At 37.2% G+C, this 11,839-nt stretch overlaps 1 pseudogene; it reads left to right on the top strand.

Annotated features, from left to right (window-relative positions):
* The first annotated feature begins 1,768 nt into the window (after positions 1-1,768).
* The window catches only part of LOC140889270 (protein SPA1-RELATED 3-like), a 33,571-nt pseudogene continuing 23,500 nt past the window's right edge, over positions 1,769-11,839 (top strand).

Below are 11,839 nucleotides of genomic sequence, written 5' to 3'. Positions count from 1 at the left end.
GAAATGTAAATTGAAAGTTCAATGTAATAGGATTGCATTGCATACTTGCATATCACCTAGGATTGGACTTAGACTCGTGATTGGCAACCACGGGTCGATAAGATCTAGGCATCAATCATCCTTTATATAATATTTGATATTATTGTTGTATGCATGTTTAGACTAAATTGCATAAATCCCGCAAGCATACAAATTATTAAATGATGAGACAATTTTTAAAATTAAAATCCCTCATTTTAAATATGATTTAAAATTGATATCAAGATTAACAAAAGGGAATTTAAATATTGTTTAAATGTTCCTACCTTTCATCAACGATCAATGTATGAGATGCTACCCGCGGGCATGGTCCGACTCATATTATTGGGGGGGGGGGGGGGGCGTTCGTCGGAAAGCTGTACATTGGATCGAAAAATGTTGTAAGTTGGGTGGAACTCCCATGGGATTGGCTCATATTATTGGGGATCCACATGGCGACCGTCCATCACAACTTAATATTGATGGGTCATCTTGACATGTCGCAATAAAAGGCGTCATATTATTGGGCTCTTATTGGACATGAGGTAAAAACATGGAGGTTGCTTTGGAAGCAATTGGGCTCTACCTTTTGAAAATTATGGTTGGCTGATATTATTCGGAACTATGGTTTGTCAATTGGACTCCATGTTCACACTAAGGAAACCAGTTTCTCGTTTTCACTAGAGGGTGGTGAAATCGTTAAAATAGTGGGAGTGTAATTCATAAAATTAATCTCGCCTTATTTTATGTCTAAGTAAATTAATTAAACAATCACTGATAATTATCTGCTTTCATCTCAGTATTTCATTATGATGAATTCAAGTAATCCACATGTTTCTATTCTCAAACAAAATAAAATGACTAGCGAAAACTATACGGATTGGTTCCGTAAGTTAAGATTGTCCTGAGTTCGGAGAAGATTTTCTACGTGCTAGAAAAGGCTCCTCCGAAAACAGCCCCGACTGATGTAACTTTGGAAAGGTTGGCCGATCTAGAGAAATTGTGGGACCATGATCTCAAGGCCAAATGTTACATGCAAAACTGGACAAGTCTAAATAAGTTTGCCATTACTGCAAGAAACCCGGTTACTGGAAGCACAACAGCAAAGGATATATTTTATATTAAAATAAATGTATCACTTATACTACTTCTTGGGTATAGGATACAAGATGTGGATCTCACATTTGCAAAGAGTTGCAAATGATGACAAGAAGTCATAGGCTAAGGATGGGTAAGACCCAGTTAAGGCTCGAGAATGGTTCCAGAGTTGAAGCCAAACTGTGGGAGACATTTGTTTAAAATTTTGTAAAACAATTTTAAACTATTTTGAGAGATGTTTCATTTGTGTCAGATTTCAGTAAAACATTATTTCTAAATCTATGCTTGATAGAGATGGTTTTTCTTGAAATTTTGCGAATGAGATTTGCAATATGTACAAGAATGAATGTTTGATTGGAAATGGAAAACTAGAAAATGATCTATATAACTTAAAATTAAAAGACATTCCAGTTAATTATGTTGATAAACCGGCAACAACAAATAAAAGAAAAAATGATGGTCAAGTCTCTTTCATTGAATCTCCTTCATAAATGCTCGGATTCGAGTTCTGACTCGATGGACTATGGAGAAAACAGTCAAATAGCTGAGTTTAATCCGCCTCACCATCAATATCTTATGATTTATACTCACACACTCAATCAATGAGTCAGTGCTGGTCCCCCGGCTGATGCATGTGAATCCCACTTCCCAGATGAATTCAGATGCCAGTTGCTTGCAATCATTATCGGGTCTGGCAGAAGAACTCCTAATTTCCAATGAAACAAATATTAATGCTAAAAGAATCCAGTTGTTACAGAAGAGGTTGACGATCGACTATAATAATTCCTGTGTTGTGCTTCAGATATTTATCAACTTGGTGTCCTGCTCTTTGAGGTCAGTTAGTACGTGGTAGGCAGCAGTGCTTTAATATGTTAAAAAATAGCAGCTTTCTAATATATGCTTCTCACCATCTTCTTGGTATATATCTTGATGTTGATCTTAATGAATTAGATTTAGCGTGATGAAAATTTTTAGACGTTACTGATATAGATTTTTTACTTGCAACTTTAATTCAATGGAACAGAAAGTCACAACTATGGCAAGCCAGCCTGAGACACCGGGTCCTCAATTATGGTTGCTACATCCAGAGCCAAGTAGCAGACCAAAAATATATAGGGTGGGTTTTTGTCTGAGCATTTCCAATCCGTTGAAGCTTCAGGTTTTATTTTCCATTACTATTTTGTATTCATTTATTTCCTGCCACCTTACTTCCCCTTCATACAAAAAAGGTTCCTATTATTCTACTTCAACAAGGTGCATAATTTTCTGTTTTTTTGGAATTCTTGTAGATATTAGGCAGTTTATACAACTTTTGTGAATTTGTCTTCCTAGGAGAGTTGAACTGCCTGTCCTTGTGAATTTGCAAATGTTTGAGCGAGAAAGCATGAGCGTTTAGATACTTTATTGTATTTGATATGCAATTACCTGCAGACATATATATGCATTCTATTTTCATAGGAAAAATATAAAATGGCCGGGTGGATATAATAGTCATCAGACTGTTCATATATATCTGTCGTACATGTACAATCATTCTAATTTATATAATCAAATATGATTTATATATAGCATTTCTTCCTACGTCAGACTATCCATCTCCACAGATACTCTTCTCGGTGGATTTGTCTTGCAGATGTGTTCTGTTATAAGTTGTTCTTTACTACAGCCGTAACTGTTTGCTGTGAGTTGCTGCAAAGCGAGTTTTTGAATGCACCAAGAGATGAACGAGAAGCTGCCATAGACCTTTGAGAGATCGAAGATAGAGGAGCAAGAGCTGTTTTTGTAGTTTATTCTGCTACTGCAAAAAAGAAAGCAGGATACTGCAAATAGCTTGAACGACACAATATCCATTTTGTCTTCTAACATAGAAGAAGTCGACAACTCTTAGAATAAAAGGAGGCCAAAGGTTAGAGGTGGCCAAGAATTCTACCTCAGGTTGCCAGTCAATTGACATTACTAGCTCTGGTAGTTCAGGTTCTAGAAAGAGAATTAGGCAGGGCATATGTGACAGCAACCAAGGTGAAACTTCCGACCACGCAGATGAAAATCAGAAGCTAGAGATGCCTTCTGGATATCAGGGGAACGTTCTCTCCAAAAATTCTAGACTGGTGACTAATATTAGGAAATTGGAATCAGCTTACTTTTTAACAAGACGCATGGCAGCCAAACCGAGAGGCAGATCATTGGCCAAACATTTTCCTGTCAATAGTGATTGTCACGCCCCGAGACCAAGACGTGCCACCGGCGTTGTTTCAAATTCACACAAATTATAAAACAACCAGCCTCTTAGTACAGTATAAACCAAACCAGTCTATTATCATAAATAAACTTCAAAACATTGTCTTTACAACTCGATAAATCCAAAATAATGAAACGATTGCAGAAGCGTCTAAAAACTTAATAACAAAATATTAAAGCAAAAATCCCAATAATAAAAATAACAAAATTTAGTCTTATTATTTCTCTATCACCATCCCCAAAACATATCTTGTTCACGATCCTCTAAATCGCCATCTTCATCATCTGGAAGGGGAAAAGTAAGGGGGGTGAGTGTTTTGGGAAACACTCAGCAAGTGGGGGCCGATCGATCATATCAAATATATACATATATATATATATATTTATTTCAAAAGCTCATAGCATAATTCAAAGCCTAAACATTTCATATCATGTCTTAACATAGCATAGCATGAACATCATCATAACATAATTGACATGACATAACATAGCATAACATAATTTTGGCCAGACACTGAAATTCCTCTCATTAATCGTGGCTAACTGATCAGTCCCCTATATTTAATCCCTCTAAGGGGTGAGGTCATAGAACGGTTATTATTACCCACTGCATCAGGGCCATAACATAACATGGTTCGGAAATTTCCTTTCCACTCATAATTTGAGTCATAACAGTGCCAAAACATACTTATAACAAATTCATCAAGAATATCAATTACATAGCAAAATTCGAAAGAATATCATGAACGATCGAAATTTTAAATCATACATAATATTTTAAAACATAAGCCCACTTACCGTAGACGTGTACAGAAATCAATACTTGACAACGCTGGACCGAAACTTCACAGGGATTCTTCGAAAATCCCACTATGCTCACGTGTTGATAGCTTATAGAACAAGCAAGCACTAAATCCACTAAATTTCCTAGCCCAAATTCTCGAAAGTATGATGGCACAAGATGACAAATTCCTTTGACTTTTATGGTGAAAGATTAAAAACAAAAAGGAAAAAAAGGACAAATTACTTTCCCAAATGGCAGCCTTATACACAAAAATAATTGAAGAGAAGGGGGTGGATTTCTAAGCAAACTCTCAGCCGAGCTTCGAAAGCACGAAGAGGAAAAGAGAGTATGTTTGTGTGATTTTTCCTTAAACTATGAGCCTCTATTTATAGGCACTCAATAGGAGTTTGAGATTGACTAGGATAGTGACTTTCAAAATTTTAATTCAAATCTATCTCTCAAGATTTGACCACACTTAGATCTTGATCACCTATCTTAATAATATTTTATCAAGATACCCAAAATTATATTCTATCTCTAACACTATCTCGATGACATAAAATATACTAATATTAATTATCATAAATTAACTATTATCACAAATAAATAATTAAATAATAAAAGATCCTAAACGTAATTTAGAAAAATTACGGTTTTCACATTCTCCCCACCTTAAAAGATGTTTCGTCCTCGAAACTTTGATTAACTTACTAGTAAAGGTCGCTAAGCTAAATGGTTCGATCGGTTACTCAGGTATAGGCCCTAGCATCTTACGAATCTCTTAGATGTAAACGAATGGGTGACGCCAAAATCAAACGAAACAGATAAAGAAACATTGTTGATTAGAATGGTACCTTCCACGACTTTGTTTGCACCGCCTGCTTCTTCTTGAGTAATTGCATAGACACGAGCATTGGGTTTATTTTCCTTTGGTTGACCTTGGGTAGTAGTACTAGTATGTGGTCCTGTCCTTGCCTTCATGGTTTTGGGGCATTGAGAAATTCGGTGTCCGAATTTTCCACAGTTGAAACAGGCACCAGTGTTTCGACGACATTCCCTTTCATGTCGGAGGTTGCAGGTGGGGCATAGCTTGATCTGTGGACAGTTTGGAGCAGCATAAGTTTCCTTGAAGGATTCATCAGAATTGTTCGAATGCTTGGACACATGTTTGTGTGAAGAAGATTGGCCCGTCAGAGGCAGTTTGTTGTGGAAGTCATTCTCACGACGCTTGATGTCCGATTCAGCTCGGATGGCCGCTCCCATCAAATCCGCGAAGTTGGCAGGCTGATAAACTGCTAATGCCGACTGTATACGACTATTCAACCCCTTCTTGAAACGGTGCAACTTCAGATCATCATCCCCCATAATTGTTGGGGCGTAGGACCCGAGCTCATTGAACTTGGAAGTGTATTCCACCACTGTCATGTCTGGTGTTTGCGTAAGATTCTCAAAATCGTTCAGTTTCTGCATTTTAACTTCATCTAGAAAGTACTGCTTCAGAAATGCGGTACGGAACTGCTTCCATGTGATTGCTCCCACAGCTAGCATAGCAGGTGAAACGGCTTCCCACCATTTCCTTGCTTTGTCCTCCAGAAAAGGAATCGTCACCTCTACTTTCAGTGCTTCAGGAATTTCAAGTAAACGAAGTTGGTCCTCCATCTTCTTCATCCAATTTCGTCCCACTTCTGGATCGGCATCCCCTTTGAACATTTCAGTTCGGTTCTTGCAAAGAGCCTCGTAATGGAATTTGACTCCATTCTGGGCAGGTGGTGGAGGTGGCGGATTGCCATTGCCGTTTCCGTTAATGTTTCCCATCCCTTGTATAGTTGTTGCCACTATTGCTGCAATAGCCGCAAGGTCTTCTCTACTAAGGTTGATTCTTGGAGGTGGGTTCGAATTATCCCCCTGGTTGTTGTTGTTGTTGTTATTGCGAGTTCTAGGGGGTGCTCCGGCCATTTCCTACAGTAAAGGAGTTCTAAGAGTTTGTCGAAACATGACACTTTAAGAAGAAAGGAAATAGCGGAATAAATAAATCAATAAATAATCCAAAGGATAAAAATTATTTTATTGATTCCCAAAATTTCATGAAGGTAAAAAAAACAAGTCAAGTCTCAAAACACCAAGATATCAGAACCATGCTGAATAAAAATAGTGCTGAATAAAAGGAATAAGCTAGGTGATAGTCTAATCTATGATTTCTCCATCGCCCGCGGCTTCATCTTCTGCCGGAACTTCTTCTGGGTCCTCGTTTCCAACAAGGGCTGCCATAAGGAGCTGATCAATGTACTCGAGTGCAGCTAAGTTATGCGCCTCAAGGTTTTGCACAGTGTGTTGCAGCTCTTGCACTTGATTTTTTTTAAACCTTGGATACGGATTCCCGACTCTTGACGCCTTAGTGCCTCTTTGCGTGCCTCCTCAAGGAGTATGGCTTGAAGTTCCTTCACGTTAGCTAGTGCAGATGCTAGTTCCTTCTTTGTTTCCTCGTGTTCCTTCTCTTCCTTATTGAGGTAATATGCAAACCTTTCCACATCGGCTTCAAGGTGGTCCTGATGCTCCTCCATCTCACTGTTGTCAGCCTTTAGCGTCTTCATGTTTTCAATCATTTCCTCTTTCTCGTATTGCTCCACGTATAGAGAAGACCTCAATGATTCGATAACTTGATCCTTGCTTCGCACAACGTTTTTCCGAGCCGTAACTTTGGTGCGAGCCATCTTTCTAAAATAAATAAGAATGGGTTCAAGTTGAAATTCAAATTGATGAAACTTCAGGCAGAATTGATATAGAACAAGATTTTTAGGCGAATTTTCCAGAAAATAAAATTTTGAGATATTTCCAAGGATCGAAACTACTGATCACAAGGAGTATGAGACAATCGACAAAATCAAATTTCGAGTTTCTCACGAAAAGTTATACGCAAAACAAATATTTCCAAAAATAGCAAAAACGTGAATTCGAGGGTTCAAACAAACGAATTAGGGCTAAAAGCGTCACTGGTCATACAAAGTACGAGTTTGACTCAAAGGTCGGTTCGGGCCAGGATACGCTAGGCTAAGGTCGAAATTTGACAACGTCAAATTTTTTGGTACGAAATCCCATCCGGATTTATGAACCTGGCGGGCTTTGATACCACTAAATGTCACGCCTCGAGACCGAGACGCGCCACCGGCGTTGTTTCAAATTCACAAAAATTATAAAACAACCAGCCTTGTAGTACAGTATAAACCAAACCAGTCTATTATCATAAATAAACTTCAAAGCATTGTCTTTACAACTCGATAAATCCAAAATAATGAAACGATTGCGGAAGCGTCTAAAAACTTAATAACAAAATATTAAAGCAAAAATCCCAATAATAAAAATAACAAAATTTAGTCTTATTATTTCTCTATCACCATCCCCAAAACATATCTTGTTCACGATCCTCTAAATCGCCATCTTCATCATCTGGAAGGGGAAAAGTAAGGGGGGTGAGTGTTTTGGAAAACACTCAGCAAGTGGGGGCCGATCGATCATATCAAATATATACATATATATATATATTTATTTCAAAAGCTCATAGCATAATTCAAAGCCTAAACATTTCATATCATGTCTTAACATAGCATAGCATGAACATCATCATAACATAATTGACATGACATAACATAGCATAACATAATTTTGGCCAGACACTGAAATTCCTCTTATTAATCGTGGCTAACTGATCAGTCCCCTATATGTAATCCCTCTAAGGGGTGAGGTCATAGAACAGTTATTATTACCCACCGCATCAGGGCCATAACATAAAATGGTTCGGAAATTTCCTTTCCACTCATAATTTGAGTCATAACAGTGCCAAAACATACTTATAACAAATTCATCAAGAATATCAATTACATAGCAAAATTCGAAAGAATATCATGAACGATCGAAATTTTAAATCATACATAATATTTTAAAACATAAGCCTACTTACCGTAGACATTTACAGAAATCAATACTTGACAACGCTGGACCGAAACTTCAAAGGGATTCTTCGAAAATCCCACTATGCTCACGTGTTGATAGCTAATAGAACAAGCAAGCACTAAATCCACTAAATTTCCTAGCCCAAATTCTCGAAAGTATGATGGCACAAGATGACAAATTCCTTTGACTTTTATGGTGAAAGATTAAAAACAAAAAGGAAAAACAGGACAAAATACTTTCCCAAATGGCAGCCTTATACACGAAAATAATTGAAGAGAAGGGGGTGGATTTCTAAGCAAACTCTCAGCCGAGCTTCGAAAGCACGAAGAGGAAAAGAGAGTATGTTTGTGTGATTTTTCCTTAAACTATGAGCCTCTATTTATAGGCACTCAATAGGAGTTTGAGATTGACTAGGATAGTGACTTTCAAAATTTGAATTCAAATCTATCTTCCAAGATTTGACCACACTTAGATCTTGATCACCTATCTTAATAATATTTTATCAAGATACCCAAAATTATATTCTATCTCCAACACTATCTCGATGACATAAAATATACTAATATTAATTATCATAAATTAACTATTATCACAAATAAATAATTAAATAATAAAAGATCCTAAACGTAATTTAGAAAAATTACGGTTTTCACAGTGATGGTAGAGGATCTATTTCAGCAACTGAAAGAAGTTCCATCAGTAATCCATCATCAAAAGAAAGATACTGTTATGAGAACAAGTTGATATCAAGATTCACATCCACGGGGAGAATCAACTCAAGTTCTTATTAATCAATTCAAGAATGGAGTTCCAATACAATAGAAATGCAAGCAATAATCGATCCCAAAGAATAAACAACTCAATACAATCAAGATTTTATCAACTTCCCTTGATTGCCGATCTTGCTTTCTTCTCTATCGATTATTCCTCTTTAACTCTTCTGTATTGTATCTTCAAGGAGTAGCTCTATACTCTTCTTAAACCTTCAAGATCAGATCGCATTCCTTCCAAGCTCAATTGATCGAAGATCTATTTTTTTTGTTGTATCTTAGCTTCTGGATTAACTCTCATATATATACATCTCAGCTAGTAAGTAGTTATAACTCCTCAAATTCTTTTCCAGCTAAGAGATAGCCCAGCCCAACATATGTGATCCAATTCCTTAGTTACCAACTAAGCCTTTTAATTGAAAATGGGCTGGCCCAACAGATAAGAGTCACAAGCATCAACAATCTCCACCTTGACTCTTGAGGTTGGTTGTTCTCCCATCTAGTCCTTTACCTGACTAGTTCCTTTCTTACCATTCCTACCAAGTCCATACAATACTCGAACTTGGATAGAGTTAAGGATTTAGTTAATGCATCTGCCGGGTTATGATCCGTGGATATCTTTTCTATAGCCACTTCTCCAGTTGATATAACATCCCTTATAAAGTGTAACCGCACATCTATGTGCTTGATCCGCTCATGATGAAACTGATTTTTTGATAGATAGATAGCTCTTTGATTATCACAGTAGACTGTCACTCTATCTTGATTAATACCCAGCTCAATCAACAAACCTCTCAACCATTTAGCTTCTTTGACAGCTTCAGTAGATGCTATATATTCTGATTCTGTGGTTGAGAGTACGACTACTGATTGTAAATTTGACTTTCAAGTAATGGCTGTCCCATAGAGTGTGAATACATATCCTGTTAAGGACTTTCTTGTATCTATGTTACCGGCAAAGTCTGAGTCATTAAATCCTTTTACTGGATTTTTTTCTTTGATTTGCCTTCTTAACATCAATCCATATTCTGAGGTTCTGTTTACATACCTCATAATCTACTTTAAAGCTTCCCAATGATAGATCCCTGGATTTGCCATGAATATCGAGACTACACTCATGGCATATGACAAGTCAGGCCTTGTGCATACCATACTGTACATTAAGCTTCCAACCCCACTAGCATAAGGTATCTTTTCCATCTTCTGTTTATCTGGCATACTTTCTGGACTTTGACTTGCAGATAATTTTAGATGTTTTCCAAGTGGAGTTGATACATATTTCGACTCATTCATATTGTATCTCGATATTAATTTCTTCAAATAAGCTTCCTGATTCAGATATATAGTGCACTGGAATCTGTCCCTCACTATGCTCATTCCAAGTATCTTATTTGCTTTTCCCAAATCCTTCATTTCAAACTCTGATTTCAACTGTTCCTTTATTATTTTGATCTCTGTAATGCTCTTGCTTGCTATCAAAATATCATCTACATAAATTAGTAGATAGACCAGTACTTGACTTCCTTCTTTCTTCAAGTAAATGCAACTGTCAAAATTACTTTTTTCATAGCCTATGCTCACCATGAATTCATGGAACCTTCTATTCCATTGCCTTGGACTTTGTTTGAGTCCATAAAGTGATCTTTTAAGCAGGCATACCTTATTCTGGTTTTCTGGTTTTATAAACCCCTTTGGCTGCTCCATGTAGATCACTTCTTCTAGTTCACCATGAAGGAAGGCAGTTTTTACATCTAGTTGCTCAAGTTCCAAATCAAGTTGTGTTACCAAAGCAAGCATTGTCCTTATTGAGCAGTGTCTTACTACAGGAGAATAAATTTCATTGTAATCTATTCCTTCGATTTGTGAAAAACCTTTTGCCACAACTCTAGTCTTATACTTGACTCTTTCAACTTCTGGAGTAACATCCTTGAGTTTATATATCCATTTGCATCCAAGTATTCTCTGTCCAGGAGGCTTTGTCACTAACTTCCAGGTGTTATTCTTGCTCAAGGAATTCATCTCTTCTCTCATGGCTACCTCCCACTTATTCCTATGTTTACTTGACATGGCTTCTTCATAAGTAGTTGGTTCTGAGTGTTCAAGTTCTTCAGCTACTGCCAAGGCATACCAAACAAAATCTGCCTCCCCATATTTCTTAGGAGGCTCTATTTCTCTGCTGATCCTATCCCTGGCTAGGTGATATGAACTCAAGTCTTCTTTCTGATCACTCTGGTCCTTTTCTTCCCATGTTTCTTGTTCTGATTCAGTAATCTCATTCTGAAGCTCCACCTCAACCGGTGATTTCACAATCCTCTCTGTTTCCAGTGTTTCCTTTTGATCATTTGCTTTATATCCCATTCTTGACTCATCAAATTTTATATCTCTTGAATTAAAGCATTTTGGGCCTTTGTTTTCCAGATTCCATACCTTGTACCCTTTAACACCTTCTGGATAGCCTATGAAAATGCATCTTACTGCTCTTGCATCCAATTTATCTTGCTTTAGATGAGCATAAGCTAGGCATCCAAACACCTTTAATTGTGAATAATCAGATGGCACACCATTCCAAAGTTCCATTGGAGTTTTGAAGTTAAGGGCACTTGATGGACATCTGTTTATTAGATATGAGGATGTAGAGATGGCTTCATCCCAAAAAGTCTTTGGGAGACCAGAATTTAGAAGCATACATCTTACTCTCTCTAATAAAGTTCGATTCATCCTTTCGGCCAAACCATTTTGCTGTGGAGTACCTGGGACTGTTCTATGCCTTGTTATTCCTTGGTTTCTACAGAATTGATTGAACTTTTCTGAGAGATACTCCAAACCATTGTCTGTCCTTAGATGTTTTACCTTCTTTTCTGTCTTGTTTTCTACAGCCAGTAACCAATCTTTAAACTTCTCAAACTCCTCATCCTTTGACTTCAAAACAAAAGTCCATAGCCTTCTTGAGTAGTCATCTATAATGCTCATAAAATACTTTCCA

This window comes from Henckelia pumila, chromosome 3 (assembly GCF_033568475.1).
Source record: "Henckelia pumila isolate YLH828 chromosome 3, ASM3356847v2, whole genome shotgun sequence".
NCBI classification, from domain to species: domain Eukaryota; kingdom Viridiplantae; phylum Streptophyta; class Magnoliopsida; order Lamiales; family Gesneriaceae; genus Henckelia; species Henckelia pumila.
This window is presented reverse-complemented; position numbering and strand designations above follow the sequence as displayed.